The 20307-nt window shown below is 42.5% G+C and overlaps 1 protein-coding gene across 2 annotated transcripts in view; it reads left to right on the forward strand.

Moving 5' to 3' along the window:
- The window catches only part of LOC140199128 (gamma-taxilin-like), a 78929-nt gene that overhangs the window by 7845 nt on the left and 50777 nt on the right, over positions 1-20307 (forward strand). Inside the window, exon 2 of one of the 2 annotated variants that reach the window (XM_072260701.1) lies at positions 12722-12794. The exons of the other annotated variant lie outside the window; for it this stretch is intronic. The gene's annotated coding sequence lies outside the window, so the exon portion shown is untranslated. The remainder of the gene's footprint in view (positions 1-12721; positions 12795-20307) is intronic. 2 annotated transcript variants of the gene reach the window in all.

Consider the following 20307-nt stretch of genomic DNA (forward strand, 5'->3'; position numbering starts at 1 on the left):
TTATCACACTGTTGCCCTTTGGAATCTTCCAAAGAATTCTCTGGCCCCATGCCAATTCCTGACAATACATGATGTCATGTCAAAACAATTTATGCCAGATTCCACATGTACGTTGATAACACACAGATTTACCTCATTACCATTTCTCTCTGTTGTTAACTTGGTCTGTATTCTCATCTTGTGGGAGCCACAATTTCTTACAACTAAATACTGAGTTTGACCATGGTCTTCAAACTGCTCACCAACAAGCCCATTTTTCGCTATTCATGTTATCTTTCCTTGAGTGCCATATCTGACTGTGAGCTATTCTGACCAATCTGTCTTATTGAACTTTGATTAAAGCACATTGGCTTTATTGCAGTGGGTGGAGTATAAGCGTAGGGAAACTTTCCACTCCCAGGCAGGACAGTTTTGGTCTTAGACGGAAATTTGCATGTATTCCATCGACACAGTTGGGTGAAGAAAGTTCACCAGATTGACTCCAAGAACATAAATTTTGAAGAGTGAAAAGCTGAGCAGTTTAGAACATATTTGTTTGTTTGGAAAGTGCCCTATAAATACATTATTGTTAAAATATTCATTGGAGCTTAAAATGATGAGAGCTGATCTCATTGAAACAGACATAATTTTTGAGGGGTTTGACAGTTATTTACCCTAATGGGGGGGATTTGAACTGAGGGCATTGTTTCAGAAGAATCTGTCACCCAGTTATAAATGCAGGAACTAAGCATGAATTTCTTCTGTGGTGACTGTTTCTTGCTCCTGCTTTTTCTTGTGTTCTTAATTTTGACTGAAGCCGTAACATCTCATTGCAAGAACTGGCAAATTCCTGTGCTGTAAAAAGTCACCACTATTTCCACAGTGCAACTGCTGTTTAAACTTTTATCCATGCTGTCGTTTATTCATGACTATGCCAAAGCTCTACTGACCTGTCTTTGCTCCTTGCTCACTGATGCTCAACTTCCTTTTTAAGCTGTTCCACTTCTGCGCATGTCACTAAGGCCCTGGTCCTTCTCACATCCAAACCAATAGCAAACACCAGCCTTTAATTCTTGAGATCACGGTGTTTCTTCAGCTCACTTTGGTTGCTGTGTTTGAGATGTCGGTGTCTAAAAGTTTGGAATTTGCAGCTCCTTTCTATGCTAACATCCTTTGAGTCCAGTCCAGGTTCTTACAGATATTAGTCCTAGAACATAGAAAAAAATATTGTCCTTTTTTTCCCCTGATTTGCATTTGAGTGCCTTTGGATGTTATCAATTATTAAATATGCTACGTAAGTGGAAATTAATGTAGATTCCTGATGTCTAGCGTAAACTTTATGCTCTCTTATTGCCTAATCATAAACAAAATTATGCTGTGAGCGCCATACACAGTTCTCAAGATGCACAGCTGGCCAACAGCTTTTCCAGCAACTTTGCAGATTCGATTTTATTTTCCCATCAAGTTATTTAATGTTGCTGCTTTTATTGACATCTTCTGTAAATTCTACCATGGGTAGCTTTTATATAAAATATGCCAGGGGTGCAGTTAAAAACGGAGCAGGCAAAGATAGTTGGAAGCAGGTTGGGTGTGGGTAACTAAGAGCAGGCACGAATAAATTCATCAGTAGATATTATCGCCTTACTTTGTTTGCTTGTGTTCTGCCTTTAACATGTAGATTTGGGCATTGTATCTGGTTCCGTATTACTTCCTGCTTCCTGATCAGCAGCTCATTGGGTTAGGCAATAATTTGCCTTCCTCTGTCACAGAACTCTTCCTATTGTGATCTGCCTCAACTAAACCCCGTCAACAAACAGCTGTTATGGTCAGAATGTATAATTTTTTGCTTAAATTCATTTTTAATGAACTGCCTCTAAATGGTGAATTTATAAATGTAAACTGGAAGAACAGTAATACAGCACTGTCTTAAGGAACACACTAAAGTTCCAGATCCCAAGGTTACAGAATAAGACACAAAATGCTGAAAATTAGAGCTGGATTGGGTCATTTGGTCCCTTGTGCCTACTTTGCCATCACAGATCACTTGTCTCAGCATCAGTTTCCTACATAAATTCCATATCCTTTGCTTCTTCATCTCTAAAAATCTACTGATTTCAGAAATCTACAAAAAGTTCTCGTACTTGAGCACTCAATCACTTCAGGTCAACATTAAAATGTGTGCTGAGCATGTTCCCAATCTGAATGAGAAGGTGTCACTTGTTCCCCTCTCATCTTGGGTATAATGCCATGGGTGAGGGGAGAAAAGTCTGTCAGTATCCTGTCCCAGGATACTAACGGACTTTTACCGCTGTACCATTGAGAACATACTCACCAACTGCATCTCAGTGTGGTATGACAATTGTCCCATATCAGACCGCAAAGCACTCCAGCGTGTGGTGAAAACTGCCCAGCAGATTATCGGCACCCAATTGCCCACCATTGAGAACATCTACCTTAAACGCTGCCTGGGCAGGGTGAAAAGCATTATCAGGGATGCATCTCATCCTAACCATGGACTTTTTAACTCTCCTCCTCCTTTACTCGCCTCCGCTCCCGCGCCAGCAGGCACAAGAAGAGCTTCTTTCCTGAGGCTGTGACACTGCTGAACCTCTCATCACAGTGCTAAGCAGTATTGCACCCATATTGTACTGTCTCAGTACTTTTATATTTGTGTGCTGTAGCACTTTTTATATTCGCTGTTATTTTGTAAATAACACTATTCTTTGCATTTCTGGTCAGATGCTAACTGCATTTCATTGGCTTTGTATCTGTACTCAGCACAATGACAATAAAGTTGAATCTAATCTAACCTAAAAGGCTGGTGAGGTGGAGGAGATTGAGGTATTTGGGATGTTCGGGACTGATCGGGTAGACATTTTCTAGTAGGTAAAGATGGCAAAAGATGCAGTGTGAAGCTGCAGATCAGCCATGACTTAATTTACTGGCAGTACAGGTTGAAGGATCCCTGTGACCAGTATACATTTCTCCAAGCCCTGTTAGAGATGGGTGTAACTGTGGTCAAGGGACTTTCTTTGCTCCTCAACATTGCTTCGTGGGCCACGATTTTAGACACTATACTATTCCTTTCATGTTTTTCTTTACGGCAAAACAGTTGTACAGTTTTATTGAGGTGAGTCTATCCCAAAGAGTGTTCTTTTTGAAGTTGGTAAGAAACTGTGGTTTCTTGGCACCAGCCCAATCAATAGGAATACTAACTAAAGAGCCTTGCACAGGTGTTAATTCAAGTTGCCTAAGGTCTAAGAAATCCTCAAATTGGAAACTTAAGGTACTGAAGAAGGCCATCATAGCCACACCAGATGTAATAATTATCGAGCCTAGCTCTCCCCAAAGATTCACAGAACTTTTAAGTGAATACCCGAATCATTTCTAGAACATGACGTAGGTTTCCCCTCTGCTGTCCTTTTAGTTGCAAACTCTCAATTTGATTCAGGTGAAAAATTTTCTCCGGAATGCCTCCCAAATTCTTCTACCAATTACTGTAAATTCTTTAAGCTCTTTTAAGTGAAGTAAGTCCTCTTCCACTTGGCTGTGCCCGCCATGATTTTATACAATTTAATTAAATCATTTCTCACACTTCTCTATTCCAAGGAAAACAGCCATGGCTTGGCCAATTTTTCATCTACAATTCGGAGAACTGCAAAATCATCCAATTATCTCAACTGGATTCCCTCCGAGCACTTCTGCATACTTGCTGGTAAAGTGGCAACCAGATCTATACACTGCTCTATGGCCTAAGAATATAATGTTTTTAAACTACTGTGTTGGCATTACATGATTTAAAATAAATACTTGGCCAAACATCACAACTGCTTGCTTTCATCTGGCATACAATATGAAGTTCTCACAGATTCCAATAACGTTTTTATTATTTATTGGCATACAACACAGAGTAGGCTCTTCTCACTCTTTAAGCTGCACCACCCATCAATGCCCCAAATTAATCCTAGCTTAATCATGGGGGAATTCACAATGACCAATTAACCTATCAGCTAGCACGTCTTTAGATTGTGGGAGGAAACCGGAGCACTCGTAGGAAACCCACATGGTCACGGGGAGAATGTACAAACTTCTTACAAGCAGTGGCGGGCTCTTGTGTCAAATATTCATCTCAATCTTGAGCCAAGGTTTTGATCCATCTTTTACCATTTCCAAATTCTTGCCAGGTAATCCCAGTCAAGTAAATTGTCAGGTACAGTGGATCTCTGCAGTTGAAAGTGCATTTCAGATGTCAACACACGTAATTAATACTAAGCATTCTGCCTTGGGTTAGGACTGCGAGTGTCTTCATTCTAGGTTTAAATTGCAGGGCGAGCTCTAAGGTGGAGATCATATGCCTGAAGTATGTGGGAAAAATCCAGGTAGACAGGGCAGAATGCAGCCACTGGATTGATTCTCTTATCTCAAGATTAGTCCAGAAGGTAACTTGCTGAAAAAGACTTCTCATTTTTGCCTATGAAATTCTGATTGGTTCATGCTAAATGCAAAAGTGCGCATCCTTCTGGTTATTGCAGTTTCTTTTCTTTTTGGCAATACTATTTTATTTGCAGGTGAAGTTTAAGTGTCAATCACCATTTCTTCATCATCACTGGCTCTTAAGTCCTGGAATTCCCTAACAGCAGTTGGGGAAAGGACTGCAGCAATCAAGGAGGTGACTCACCCCTAGCCTTTAAAGAACAATTGGGATTACCCTTTACTTAAGTATATTGAATATTCTAAATTCATGTATATTGTCCTGGCTGCATATACCCAGGGTGTGCAGCAATGGGACAGAACATTATAACCATGATAAACATAAATTACATAAACTTAACATTGTGCATAACTTACACAGCAAAATAAACAAAATTAGATATCGACATTAGTGCAAGTTGAGGGAAATATAGTCAGAGGTAGAATTAGGTTTTTTGTGTTGGCTCAAGAATCTAATGACAGTGAAAGAAAGCTGTTCTTAAACTTTGAGGTGTGGGTTTATGGGCTCCTTTTACATCAGGCCTGATGACAGCATTGAGAAGAGGGCATGATTCAGATGGTGGGATTCTAATGATGGATGTCTCCTTTGTAAGACATCACCTCTCGTAGATGTCCATAATGATGAGTAGGTGATGGGCAATAAATGTTTGCCTTGCCAATGATACCCAGATCACAAAAAAAATTAAAATAAAAGGCTTTAAAGGCTTTGTAGGTCTTCATCCTGTCATTAATTCTATTGGAATTTGTTTTATTAGTCATGAAATGTCATTTTACTTAGATCTAAAATTACAGCCATTTCTACAATATTCATTTCTTATGAGTGACATTCTCCAACTAAACAAAACTAGTTTTGCTTGTTCAACTATCTTACTGGTTGCAAAATTCACTATCTGCCTTTTTAAGTAGTGTAATGGCACTATCTTGTTTATTTCATCTAATACAGTCAGATATGCTGATGAAAACTTGTGATTCATGTTTTCTTTGTATGAGTGAGCAATGCTTTGTAGGTGACAGCTGGTTTGTCCTCTTCAATGGTGAACACTGGACACTATTCAGAGCAACTACAGCTTATCAATCACCCTAAGCATTCATTCCATCTGGCACAGAAATCATGTCTGTATTGCATACCATCTGAAGAACTTAGCAGAGTTACCCACCCCCAGCTATGCTGACAGCAGTTCCCCCAATCCAATAAGGGCAAGGACAGCAGATGCATAGAGCACCACCATCTTCAGGTTCCCTTCCAAGTTTCCCACTTTGGAAAATATATCACCGGTGCTTCATTGTTGCTGGGGCTAATTCCTGGCATTCCATGCCCAACAGCGTAGTTGGAGTACCTTCAAAAGAAGGGCTACAATGGTTCTTGAACATAGAGCACTGTCTTCTCAAGGAGGGCAGTTGGGATAGGTGTCATGGAAAAGGATGAGTTTGCTGGTGTGTAACCAAAAGGGGAAAAGATTGGACATTCAGGAACATAGAGCATACAGAGAGCAGTACAGGAACAGGCAGTTTGGCCCACAATGTTGTGCCGAACCAGCTAAAAAAAGAAATCAAAAACACCCAAACACTAATCCCTCTTACCTACACAATGTCCATATCTTTCCATGTGCCTATCCAAATGTCTCTTAAAAGCCTCTAATGTATTTCCTTCTACCACCATACCAGGCAGCAAATTCCAGGCATCAACGACTCTGAATGAAAAAGCGTACCCCTCAAATCCCCTTTGAACCTACGCCCTTTCACCTTCTGGTATTAGACCAGAAAGAAATCCCTGGGAAAGAGATAATCGCTGTCCACTCTATGCTTCTCATAATCTTGTAAACCTCTATTTGATCTCCACTCAAACTCCAGCGTTCCAGAGAGAACAACCCAAGTTTATCCAGCCTCTCGTGATAGCACGTGCCCTCTAAATCAGACAGCATCCAGGTAAACCTCTTCTGCACCCTCAATATCCTTCCTATAGTGGAGAGACCAGAACTGAATGCAGTACTCCAGATGTGGCCGAACCACAATCTTAAAGGAGAGGCGCTCGGGAGCAGGATTTTCTGCTTTTTTTTTGTGTTTATATTCATTGTTAGTATGCAAAAACTTGTTTCACTAAGCGTTCATTATACAAACATTTGTAAGATAAGACTGGAATAAAGTGCCTAGAATATTCTCATACTGAGGTATTTGAATAAATTTCATATGTATTATTCTTTATGCCAGATGTTGGTTTTAATACTTTATTTCCCAGGTTAAAGAGTTGGCTTTATGTTGTGCTGGGAGCAGCTGGCAGTAACTTCAACACAAACCCATCCATTCACCTAAATGATTGCTCATGGGAGATAAAAATCCTGAAGGCTGCCAAGCCTCAGCAAGGCTGGAAGATCTACTCCAGTGTTGTTATGTTGTACAAGCTGGCAGCATTAATGCAGTGCAGTTCTCCATTCACCTTGAGGTTTCTGATTAGTTTGTTGCAATTCATGCCGCAGGCTGTGAGCAGTTGACATTATTGCTGCTGATTCATCGCACGGCCCAAGAAGAAGCCCCAGCTAAATGCAAAGGCACGCTCCTGACCATAAGCCAGGGATGCTGCCTTCAAATCTGAAGACAGAACAGCTCCTGGAGCAGTCAGGAGAACCCTATCTTGGGCATCAAAGACTGCCTATGCACAAAGAATTCAGGAGCAGCTGTCTGATAATGATCCCCAGCATGTGTGGCTGGGCATCAAGGGCATTACTGACTAGGCAAAGAAAAACAGTATTGATTGTAGCAGTGACACCTCCCTTCCTGACACTCTAAATACTTCTATGCACACTTTGAGGCATGCAACACCCCCCTCCCCTGAGGTGAGTAGCCACTGCCTAACAACAGCAGATGTAAGAAAGGGAAAGCCAGCCCCCTTAAGGTGGCTGGGCCAAGTATTGTCCAGGGAGGCGAAGGGGTGCCAACAGGACTGCTGTAAATCGGTAGATTAGACAATATTCAGGGATTCATCTTTGAATCTGTATGAATATGCCACAGTTATCATTGACTTAATCAAAGCCTCTGTGGATAAGAGAAACATACTGGACATGCCCACATCAAAAGCTGTAGATCAACCAGGAGATTCATAGTCTGTTGAGGGTTAGATCAGTGGCATTCAAGACTGGTGATTTACAACTATGTAAGAAGCCCAGGTGTGACCTACAGAAGGTATCTAAGAGCAAAAAAGAATGCCGATTGTGGCTAGAGAGGGAATTGGATGCGTGTCACCTCTGGCAGGGTTTGCAGGCCATTACTTCCTACAAAGTGAAGTGTAACATCATGAATGGCAGTGATACTTCACACATTAGCTTACCATCTACAATGCACACTTTGAAAGGGACAACAAAACTATATCTCTGTAAATCCCTGCAATATCCGGTGACCCTGTGATCTCTGTCTTGGAGGTCGAAGCCAGAACATCTTTCAAGAGTGTGAACCCTTGCAAGCCGTCAGGCCCTGATGGTGGACCTGGTAGGGGTCTGAAAACCTGTGCCGATCAACTAACAGGACTGTTCAAGGACATCTTCAATCTCTCTCTGCTGTAGTGGGACGTTCCCACTTGCTTCAAAAGGGTGGCAAATGTGCACATCTCACACAACCTCTTGTGGTCCCAGAACACATCCTCCTTTCTGAGGAGGTTGAAGAGAACTGGACTGTGCACATCTATAGGATACTGAGATCCTTCTGCTCATGTAGAGTGGAGAGCATCCTAATGTGCTGTGTTACTATATGGTATGGAAACTGCACTCTGGTGGACAGGAAGGCCCTACAATGAGTACTTAAAAATGTCCAGTGCAACACTGGCACCAGCCTATCCGCCATTGAGGATATTATACAGAAAGGTGCTAGGAAAAGGCCAGCAACATGAAGGCTCTCACCCACCCTGCTCGTGGACTGTTTGTCCCACTCCCTTCAGGGAGGAGGCTTCATGGCATCCATGCGAAGACCACCAGGCTCAAAAACAAATACTTTTCCCAAGCAGTAAGGCTGATCAACACCTCCACCAGCTCACCCACCCTACCACCACTACTGTATCATTTCCTGTCAGTCACCTTAAACACTCCTGTCGCTAGCGTCACTTTATGGACATAACCATCAATCTATGTATATAACTATCTTAAGTATTTATATTTATTGGGTTTTTTGGTTGTGCTGCAGAGGATCTGGAGTATCTGTGTAATGGAAATGACATTGAACAATCTTGATTCTGGGCTAGTTGAGGGGGAGTTTGCATATAATGGGTATGTGAATCCTTTCTGCAGTTATATCTGGAAGACTGCAAGGCATTTTACCAGGTGTTTGCTCAGCTGGTGCTTGTGAAAGAAGTTCCAGCAACCCAGCCAGTCACACTTATGAAGTCAGCATGATTTGATGTAGTTTTATATGAGGCATTAAGCAGTGGTTCAACGGTTCCATTTAATATCAGAGAATGGATACAGCATACAACCTGGAATTCTTGCTCTTTGCAGACTTCCATGAAACAGAAGTACCCCAAAGAATAACAGAAAAACATTAGAGCCCCCTCCCCTTCCACGCATAAGCAGCAGCAAAACATCAACCCTCCCCCACCTGCCATACAAGCAACAGCAAAGCCCCTAAAGAGACATGATCTAGAGTCCATTCCAACACTCATTAACAAGGGAGAGAGAGGCATTCTTGCCACAGCAAGAGGGGAGCCCAACAACTCGCTGTTTTGAGGTTACGGTTTACAGCATCGCTTCTTTGATGGAATACACTGCAGTCTCATTCCGTTTTCCTGCGACACTTCAGTCAGCCACACTGGCGAGGAATTGGGCCTCCACAAGAGCTGCACTCCTGGAGATACTGAAAACGCGAGGCCATTCAGTGAGCTCTCAGAGCAAGAACCCACTGTCGTAAAGAACCATAATTTGAGTACAGCTGTAGATCGCGGACTCCAACAGGACCCCCGCCACCTTGAAAAGGAAAGAGGAGACGTTAAAGAGAAAAATTTAAATTGTTTTGCAGATGAACTGCAAAAAGTCGCTCTCTTTAGTATGATTCTCATCTGCATTACAAAATAAGATCTTAGTGTCACTGTTAATAATACCTGTGTTTCTGCTGAGTGGATAAATGTTTCGGTACATAAAGCCAGATGGTGGGACAGTTGGTTGAACTTTCATCTCTGGAACAGAAGGTTGTAGGTCCATTCTAAAGCCTTGACTACATAACCCATCATTACAGAGTGGGACTGTTGAGCCAAAATGTTTGTCAAAAAACTAACAGAATGTCCAACTTGTTATATCCTTTGAAAATGCCACTGGTAAATGCAAGTTCCATCTTTACAGCCTTTGCTGTGGAGATGCTTTGTATTCTTTTTTTCTTAACAGGGCTAATCTGGAAAAGTGGGCATTTGAGAGCTTGCTAACTCTTAAACAGCCGCAGTAAAAAGATTAGGAGAGGGCCAGGCATATGGTTGAAAAGAAGACTTGCAATCACCTCACACTCTCTGTGATTCCCTTGTCCGTTTGTCCCCCTCTACTAATCATCTTCCTGGCACTTATCCCTGCAAGTGGCCTAAGTGCTACACCTGACCATTCACCTCCTCCTCCTCCTCTATTCAAAGCCCCAAAAGCCCTTCCAGGTGAGGCAGTGTTTCACCTGTGAATCTGCTGGGGTCTTCTATTGTATCCCGTGCTTCCGATCAAGCCTCCACTACATTGGTGAGACCCATTATAAATCTGGGGACTGTTTCGTCAAGCACCTCCGATCCATATGGCAAAAGCGGAAGTTCCTGGTGGCCAAACATTTTCATTCCCGTTTGGACACATTGGTCCATGACTTCCTCTTGTGCCACGATGAGGCCACCCTTAAGGTGGAGGAACAACACATTATATTCTGTCTGGGTAGCCTCCAACCTGATGGCATGAATATTGATTTCTCCTTCTGATTTATAAAAATAAATAAGTACATTTCTCTCCCCCTCCCTTATTCTATTCCCCACTCTGGCCTCTGACCTCTTCTTACCTGCCTATCACCTCTCCTGGTGCCCCTCCTTTTGCCCTTTCTCCTATGGACTACTCTTCTCTCCTATCAGATTCTCCAGCCCTTCACCTTTCCCTCTTGCCCGGTTTCACCTATCACATTCTAGCTGTCCTCCTTTTCCACCCCCACCCCTCCTTTTCCTGGTGTCTTTACCCCTTCCTTTCCAGTCCTGAAGAAGGGTCTCGGCCTGTAACACTGACTGTTTGATCATTTCCACATGCTGCCCGACCTGCTGAGTTACTCCAGTATTTTCTCTTTGTTGCTTTGGGTGTGAGAACCTAGCGAATAATGAGGTGGTTGCACCAGGAGGTCAGAGATAGAGAGGGTAATGGTCATAGCATTACAGAACACTACAGCACAGAAACAAGCTCTTTGGCCCCTCTCGTCCATGCCGAATTATTAGGCTGCCTTGCCCCTTCAACCTGCACCCAGACCATAGCCCTCCATACCCCTCACATCCATGTACCTATCCAAATTTTTCTTAGACGTTGAAAGGCTTGTTTCTGTGCTGTATCATTATGAAGCTACAGTGTGTGCTGGAAATGCATGCCGTAGGTCAGGCTTAGTCTGAGGGGTCTCTTTTGTTTGTGGGTAGTAGTTATTCTACTGGTTGGATGCTGACAATCTAATTGTGGGAGCAGCAGCAAGGGAACATTTGGGTCTTCAACAGCTTGTCACACCTTGGACATAATTGTTCAGTTGAACTAATGGAAAACCACTAAAATGAACTACTTCATAAGCCAGAGCTATTATGAAAAAGCAAGGCGGGAAAAAAGCATTCAATAGCTTCATTAAGAACAGTATAAGTAGAATAGATAAACAACATCATTGGTTTACCATCATTTTATTCAAGTATATACGAATCAAAGCAGAAGTAGGACATTTGGCTCAAACATACAATGAGGTCGTTTACTCTAGGCCACTTTGCTGTAGTATTCCCATTTCTCTTAAGTTGCTAAATAATCTAGCAATGTGTAGTAGCTTGATATTTTGTATCTCAGTTTAAGTATTTAGTTTAAAAGTAGTATTTCCCATGTGGTGTTCCTGATATGTTTTGTCATCCATTTAATGTGGTTTCTCTGTATTGACTGCAAGTGGGGATTGCTTATAGCGATTACTGGAAAGAATTAATTCATTGTGGCATGCTGAGGTTTCTTTAGCTGAATTTTGTTTTACTAAGATGGATAAAGAAGCATGTAGTTGTAGAAATGGACTCTTTGGCCCACTTAAGTTTGCACTGAATATCAAGCGTTCACGTAATCATATGTAAATCCATGTTATCCGAACCACTTTCTCATCAACTCAACCCAGATTCTACCACTCAGCTACTGTGTGGCCATTTAATAACGTACTGGTATGTGCTTGTTTTGGGATGCGAGAGGAAACAGAGCACCAGGAGGAAACTCAGTGCCACAAAATTTGTGAAGTCCTCTGCCACTGATGGGGGGGGGGGGCGGGGGTGGAATTAAGGGCGATAGGCATCTGACGCAGAGGAGTTGAGACTTAGGGGAAATCAGCCATTGCCATATCTAGGAATTCTCCATGAATACTGGCCTCCTAACTCCTTGGAGCCTGTCTACCATGTACAAGGCCTGAGTCAGGAATGTGATGGGAAAACTCTGCACTTGCTTGGATGAGTGCAGCTTCAATGACATACAAGAAGCTTGACACTATACAGGACATAACAACACACTTGATAAGTGTTCCGTCATCCACCATTTGTTCATTGTACCACTGACACAATAGCAGCATTTTGTACCGTGCAACAACTCACCAAGACTCCTGACTTAGACATCCACTTCCAAACTCAAGATCTCTACCGGATAAAAGTACAAGGGCAGCAAAAATATGGGAGCACCTGTGAATTGCTGTCTAAGTCACACATCATCTTGACTTGGAGATATATTACTGTTCCTTCACCATTATTGGGTCAAAATACTGAAGCCAAACACGTGGGAATGCTTGCATCTCAAGGACCCCTGTGACCTTCTCATCCTATTTTCTTGTGTTCACCTAGCCTTTTTTTGACATTATGGTTCTTGCTAATGCTCTTGCACATGCACACAGAATATTGCTTTTTTATCGTAGTCTGAATGTTATGAAGTCTGATAAAATACTGAAGGCAAAGGAGTTAGATTTTTAATGAGATTATGAGGAACAGAAAGGATTTGAGGTTGCTGTCATATCACCTGTGGTAGGGCTGAGTTGCCTAATTCATAAGTATGTTTCTCATTCTCAGTTCATCACCAGGGTTTTGGGAGAATAGAGACAAGAAGTAATCTTCCCTTCTGGACCCACTTTGCAAACATCTGGTTCGTAATCATTTTGTAATTTCAGCTTGTGTATGCATCGCTGATCTCCTTAATTTGACACGTTAGCTGTTGCATTTTTCTCTTCTCTCCCCAAAATGTAATCCCATTTGAGAGACTAATAAGTCACCATTGCTCAGGCATTTACCTTGGATATTGCACATGCTGACAGATTGAACCAGTTGCCTGACTGGCTCTCACAAAAATGACTGGTTTTTGAAATTAAAATAATCATCTTGAGCTGTGAGTTTGATTCATTGTGTGGGTGTATTATGGGTGTGTGCCGATGCCTTCACACTCTCCTACAAGACAGAATTAGCACGTCAGTGTGTACATGTTAACTTCCCAACTGCTGTTAGTGTCAAATCAACAGTGGCTGCTCCCACCACTGCCACAAAGCTGTTCTTCATTGAACTAAAGCTGTGCATTTTAGAAGGAACAGAAGTGCAGGGTTTCTTTCTGTATATTGAGGTGAAACAAGTATGCCAAAAGCAGTAAGCATCATTCTTTTGTGAGTTCTTGCTAAGAAAGGAATTGCTACAAGACAGAGGGTGAGATCTCCACAGGGACTAGTAGCAGAGGATTCAGTGAATTCTGCTGAGGTAAGCAGACCTTTGGGTCAATTTAATGGAATAAAATTATTTTTGGAAGCCTTTGGCTGGTATCCTATGGGTAATATTAAAACATCTTTTGCTCAGATTTGCCAGGAATTCTTGTGTGTAAGTGATTACTTTGGAAAGTGCAGTCAAAAGGATACACATTTTGTCTTGAGGTTCTAACTCTGATGTTCCAGTCCTATTTACTTCAAAGTATTCCTGGCTGTCCTCCCATGTTTTACCCTCCACCAGCCTCAAGTTACTCAAAATTCTGCTGTCCAATTTGGTTGTCACTTTTGTGGTTGCTGACCTATATTGGCAGCGTCTTTATCTAATCCTCATCCAGAATTTCAAACTCTCCATACATACCTATTTCTCTAGTGCCCTGCAGGTTCACAACCCTGAGAAGTTTTAATCTCTCCACTATTGCCAGTCATGACTTGGGTTGCCAAGGCTTAAACTATTGAAATCCCTCCCTGAACTTCTTTCCCTGTAGTTTTCTGTCCTCCTTTAAGATGCTATTTAAAACCCAACTCCTCGATGAAGCTCTGCTCATCCAGGCTAATAGCTCTTCTGTCCTTTGAAAAATTTTGTTTGATAGTCTTCATCTGAAGCATTTTAGGGCATTTTACATTGCTTAACAAAAGTTCTGTATAAATTCAGGTTATTGTTGCTGACATTTCTGTGATCAAAGCCAGATTCCATTTTCCAGTTCTGGTGGTATAAAGTCTTTAAGTTCCTAGCAAGTCAACCAGCATCTGTGGAGAAAAGGATAGATAGATATACTTTATTGATCCCGAGGGAAATTGGGTTTTGTTACAGCCGCACCAACCAAGAATAGAGCATAAATATAGCAATTCGAAAACCACAAACAATCAAAAAACAAAATGCAAACTATGTCAGATGGAAAATAAGTCCAGGACCAGCCTATTGGCTCAGGGTGTCTGACCCTCCACAGGAGGAGCTGCAAAGTTCGATGGCCACAGGCAGGAACAACCTCCCGTGCCGCCCAGTGTTGTATCTCGGTGGAATATGGCCGGAGTCCAACAGCAAAAAGTTCAATATCCGGTCTACAAACACGTTCCTTGATCGTAATATGACCCGGATTGCACCATCTGTTGTCAACCAGAACAATAAGCACCCAACTCCTTTACGCTTACCGCTCTAAGTGCACTTCCGGTCAGCCCGAATGGTCTGGAAGCCGTCCATGGCGAAGTTCATACAGTTCATATTTCAGGTTAATGACTCAGGTCTGATGAAAGGTCACTGATCAGCAATATTAACTGTTCCTCTATTCATGGATGCTGCCTAACCTATTGAATATTACCAGCACCGAGTTATTTCTATTTTCCATCATCTGCTAATCCTTGCTATCTAGTCTCAGTAGTTCTGCTTGGAAATATTAATCTTGAGGAAAAGCATTGAATGTTTCTAGGTTCTGATTAAAGTTATGAGGTGGGCCATGTGGAATATAGCCTGATGTTGCTATTAAATGGAAAAGGTTGTTCTGTAGCTATTGATTTAGCAGAATCAGGCTATACATTTTTGCCATGTTTGGTTCCCTTTAATGCATCTGCCACCTGATTTTCATTCTAACGATGACCTATCTGCCAGGGACTTGCATCAGTAGCCTGAAATGTGTTAACAACACAGTCAAGTATGAATCCAGGTTTTTCTACGCATGTAGCTGTTTGACTTTTGAAAATCAACTGGGGTGGATTTCATCGAATTTGAGGGACTTGAGTACAGTTTTGACACAGTAGTTCCGAGAAAGTATTTTGATGTAACTTGAACTAAACCAAAATTTTTGTCTGTATTGCATGCTGGCACGTTCTCTTGCCAAATATGTTGAACAGTTTGGTGTCCTAGCTACCCCAGCCCTAACTGGACTGTTCATAAACTGTGAGCATTGATTTCCTCCAACCTCCGCCCCCCACAGATCCGTTCACTTTCATTCCATGGTGTATTACCTTTTACAATGCAGGATCAGGTTAACTATCACTGATATATGTCACTTTTTTTTGTTTTGTGGTCGCAGTACAGCGCAAGACACAAAAAAATACTACAAGTTACAAAATGTAAATAGTGCAGAAAAGAAATAGCGACCGTTCAGAAATCTGATGGCCGAGGGGAAGAAGCTGTTTCTAAAACATTGAGTGTGCGCCTTCGGGCTCCTGTACCATCTCCCTGATGGTGGTAATGCGAAGGGGGCATGTCCTAGATGGTGAGGATGAATAATAAATGATGCATTCTTGAGGCACTGTCTCTTGAAGGTGGCCTCGATGGTGAGGAGGGTTGTGCCTGTGATGGAGCTGGCTGAGTGTACAGCCCTCTGCAGCCTCCTGTGATCCTGTGCACTGGAGTCTCCATACCAGGCAGTGATTCCACCAGTCAGAATGCTCCACAATGCACCTCTATAGAAATTTACAAAGGTCTTTTGTGTCATACCAAATCACCTCAAACTCCTAATGAAGTAGAACCATTGGCATGCTGAGTTCATGACTGCATCAATATGTTGGCCCCAGGACAGATCCAATGACACAAAGAGCTTGAAGCTGCTCACTCCTTCAATGGCTGATCTCGCAATGACGACTGGTGTGTGTTTTTCCAATATTTTTTTCTTCTTTTTCTTCCTTTCCTGAAGTCAGTTACTTGCTGACATTGAGTGTAAGGTTGTTTTGCGATACAACTCAACCACCTGATTGATTTCGCTCCACCACATCTCCACGTTGCCTTCTGAGGTTCTGCTAGCAACGGTGGTGTCATTGGCAAACTTACAGGTGGCACTTGAGCTGTGCTCACCCACACTTTCATGCGTATATAGAGTAGATTATTGGGCTATGCACAGACCCTTGAGATGCTGCTGGCTTGATTGTCAGGAGGAGATGTTTTTACTGAACTGCAGTGACTAATGAGGAAGCCAACATTGTTGCATACGTAGGTACGGAGACCCAGGTTTTGAACTTTTTTTGACTGCTACTGAGTGGGTAATGCTGATGAATGCTAAGCTGTATTTGATTAAACAGCTGCCTGATGTACATATTCATGTTGTGAAGGTGCTCTGAAGCTGACTGGGATTGTTTCTGTTGTAGACCTGGTCTGGCGGTTGGCAAATTGCAATGGGGTCAGATACTTGTTCAGGCGGGAGTTACATCTAGCCATAACCAACCTTTCAAAGCACCTCATCACAGCAGATGTGAGTGCTACCAGGTGATAGTCAAGGAGGCAGCTCGCCTTGCTCTTCTTGGGCGTCTGTATGAGTGATGTCCTTTTGCCGCAGGTGGGAGATTGAAGACGTCTTTGAACACTCCAGCCATTTGGTCGGCAAGGGTTTTCAGTACTCTGCCAGGTACACTGTCAAGGCCTGACACCTTAAGGAGGTTCAGTCCTTTGTAGGATGTTCTGTTGGCTTCCAAGATGGAAATCACAGGGTTGTCAGATGCTGTGAGGATTCAGGCAGGTGTAGTTTTATTCTCCCTTTTAAGGCATGCATAAAAGGCATTGAGCTCAATGGGGAGTGAAGTGTCACTGCCATTTATGTGATTAGCTTTCGCTTTATAGGACATGGTGGCATGCCCGCCCTGCTACAGCTTTCACACATCAATTGTGGTTTTAACTTCCCACAGAATTGCCTTTTTCACTCTCACAAAGGCCTTTAATTGCTTGTACCTGGACTACTTGTAGGGTTCTTGATTGTTGGTCTTAACTGCCACAGATCTAGCCCTGGGCACTCTGCAGATCTCTTGGTTCCTCGAGGGCTTTTCGGTGGGCTTCAATCATCGCAAGCACTTGTTTGTTTGGCTGAGGCGGCGCAAGGTTTAAAAAGAGCTTGGGACCTTTCGGGACTTCTCAGTGGGCTTCGATCATAACAATCTATTTGGCACTTGGCAAAGACCGATTAAAAAGAAGTGAGTTGTAAGCGGAGTGACCATTGTGGGAGTGGGTGGTGTTAGAGTGGTCAGGCTTTGGCTCAGCAGGCTTCAGTAGGAAGGGGCAAAGGCCAAGGTAAGTTTCTGATAAGTTTTTTTAATCTTTGTTAGTACATAGCTAATGCAGTAAGAATGTGTCCAGGTATATCCAAGTAGTGGTATGTTCTTCGTATGAGATGCGGGAACTCTGGGAGACCTCCAGTCTCCCTGATAACTATATCTGCGTGAGGTGCATCAAGTTGCAGCTCCTTAGAGACAGTGTTAAGGAATTGGAGCATTAGCTCATATGGGAGAATGAGAAAGTGATAGAAGCTACAGGGAGATAGTCACCTCTGAGATGCAGGAGACAGGTAGTTGGATGACTGTCAAGAGTGGGTAAAGGAATAGGCAGCCAGTTCGGAGTACCCTAAGTAACAAGTATACTACTTTGAATACTACTGGGGGGTGGGGCTACCGAGGGAGTCTGCAGTACTGAGTCTGGCTCTCTGACTCAGGTGGGAAGAGGGAGAAAGAGGAGGTAGATACTTTATTAATCCCAGAAGAATTTGCAGTGTTACAGTAGCATTACAAGTGTAGTGATAGGAGATTCGGTAGTTAGAGAAGCAGACAAGAGATTCTGTGGATGTGAGAAAGGTGAAAGAGACATCCAGATGGTACGTTGCCTACCAGGTGCCATGGTCAGGGATATCTCAGATCGGATCGACACAGTCTAAAGGGAGAGGGTGAATTGCCAGAAGTCGTGGTACATATTGGCACCAATGACATGGAGAGGGAAAGGGATGAGTTCCCCTATAGAGAATATAGGAAATTGGGTAAAAAGCTGAAAAGCAGAACCTCAAGAATAGTAATCACTAGATTGCTGCCTATGTCACGTGCCATTGAGGATAAGAATAGCAGATGACAGATGAATATGTTACTGAAGAATTGATGCGGGTGCAGGGTTTCAGTTTCTGGATCATTGGGATCTCTCTGGAGGAAGGATGAGTTATGCAAGAAGGACGGGTCACACCTGAACTCAGCAGAGACAAATATCCATGGCGGGTAGGTTTGCTGGAGCTTTTGGGGAGGTTTTAAACTGGTTTGGCGGGAGGTGGGGAGGTTGGGAACTGTAGTGACAGGGCTGAGGATGGGGCAGTGGATAAACCAGTCAATGCAGTGCACCGCGCAGTTAGAGATCAGCAGGTATGAAATTGTGGGCGTCACTGAGTCGTGTCTGAAAGAACATCATGGCTGGGAACTAAACATCCAATTGACAGGTAGACAGTGGAGGTGGATGGCTGTGTTGGTTTTAAAAAAAATTTAATCCTTAGGAAGAGATGACACAACATCGGAAGATGTAAAATCTTTGTGCATGGTGTTAAGAAGTTACAAGAGTGAAAAGATCCTGGCCTCCAAACAGTAGCCAGGATGTGGGGTACAAATTACAATAGGGGATAAAAAAGATATGTAACAAGGGCAATGTTATGATGGTCATGAAGGAATTTCAATACGGCAGGTAGATTTGAGATAATCATGTTGGTGCTGGATCCCAAGAGAGGGAATTAGTAGAATGCCTATGAGATCCTCCTTTAGAGCTCCTTGTTGTTGGCCCACTATTGGGTGTTGTGCAATGAACCAGATCTGGATTTGATTAGGGAGCTTAAGGTAAAGGAACCTTAAAGCTAGTGATCATAATATGGTGGAATTCACCCTGCAGTTAGAGAGGGAGAAGCTAAAGTCAGATGTATCAGTATTACGTTGGAGTAAAGGGAATTACAGAGACATGAGAGAGGAGCTGGTCAAAGTTGATTGGAAGGGGGCATTCGCAGGGATGACAGTGGAGCAGCAATGGATGGAGTTTCTGGGAGCAATTTGGGGTGCAGGATAGATACATCCTAAAGAAGTAGTATTTTAATGGGAGGATGAGGCAACTGTGTCTGACTAGGGAAGTCAATATACCATAAAATCAAAAGAGAGGGCACATATATAGCAAAACTTTGAGAGAAGTTAGAGGATTGAAAAGCTCTTTAAAACCAACAAAAGGCAACTAAAAAAACAATGGGGAGAGAAAAGATGGAATATGAAGGTATGCAAGCCAGTAATATAAAAGAGGATAAGAAAAGGTTTTTCAGGTCTATAAAAGGTTAGAGAGGTAAGAGTGGATATCGGACTGCTGAAAAATGATGCTGGAGAGGTAGTAATGGGGGACAAAGAAATGGTAGGTGAACTTAATAAGTATTTTATGTCAGTCTTTATGGTGGAAGACACCAGCAGTATGCCAGCAATTCTAGAATGTCAGGGGGCAGAAGTGACTGTAGTTGCTATTACCAAGGAAAAGATGCATGGGAAGCTGAAAGAGGTAACTGAAGAGATTGTGGAGGTATTAGTAGCGATCTTTCAAGAATTAGATGATTCTGAAATGGTTCTGGAGGACTGGAAAATTGCAAAAGTCACTTCGCTCTTAAAGAAGTGAGAGAGGCAAAAGAAAGGAAATTATAGGCCATTAGCCTAACTTCATTGGATGGGAGATATTGGAGTCTATTACAGTTGCAAGAAAAAGTTTGTGAACCCTTTTGCAATTACCTGGTTTTCTGCATTAATTACTCATAAACATCCAAGTTGCAATAATAGACAAACACAATCTGCCTAAACTAACACGTAAATAATTGTACTTCTCGTCAATACTGAGTACACCAGTTAAACGATCAGTCCAGATTCAAAAAAGGTATGTGAACCTCTGGGGTAATGCCTTCTACAAAAGCTATTTGGAGTCAGGTGTTCCAATCAATGAGATGAGATTGGAGGTGTGGGTTGTAGAGGTGTCCTGCCCTATTTAAAAAAAGACACACAAAGGCGGGTTACTGACAGAGCCTGCTCTTCTCAAGAAAGAGCTGTCTATGTGCACCATGCCTCAATCAAAACAATTTTCAGAGGACCTTAGAAGAAGAATTGTAGGAATGCATACAGCTGGAAAAGGCTACAAAAGCATTTCTAAAGACCCGAGTGTTCGTC

Source organism: Mobula birostris, chromosome 6, assembly GCF_030028105.1.
Source record: "Mobula birostris isolate sMobBir1 chromosome 6, sMobBir1.hap1, whole genome shotgun sequence".
NCBI classification, from domain to species: Eukaryota; Metazoa; Chordata; class Chondrichthyes; order Myliobatiformes; family Myliobatidae; genus Mobula; species Mobula birostris.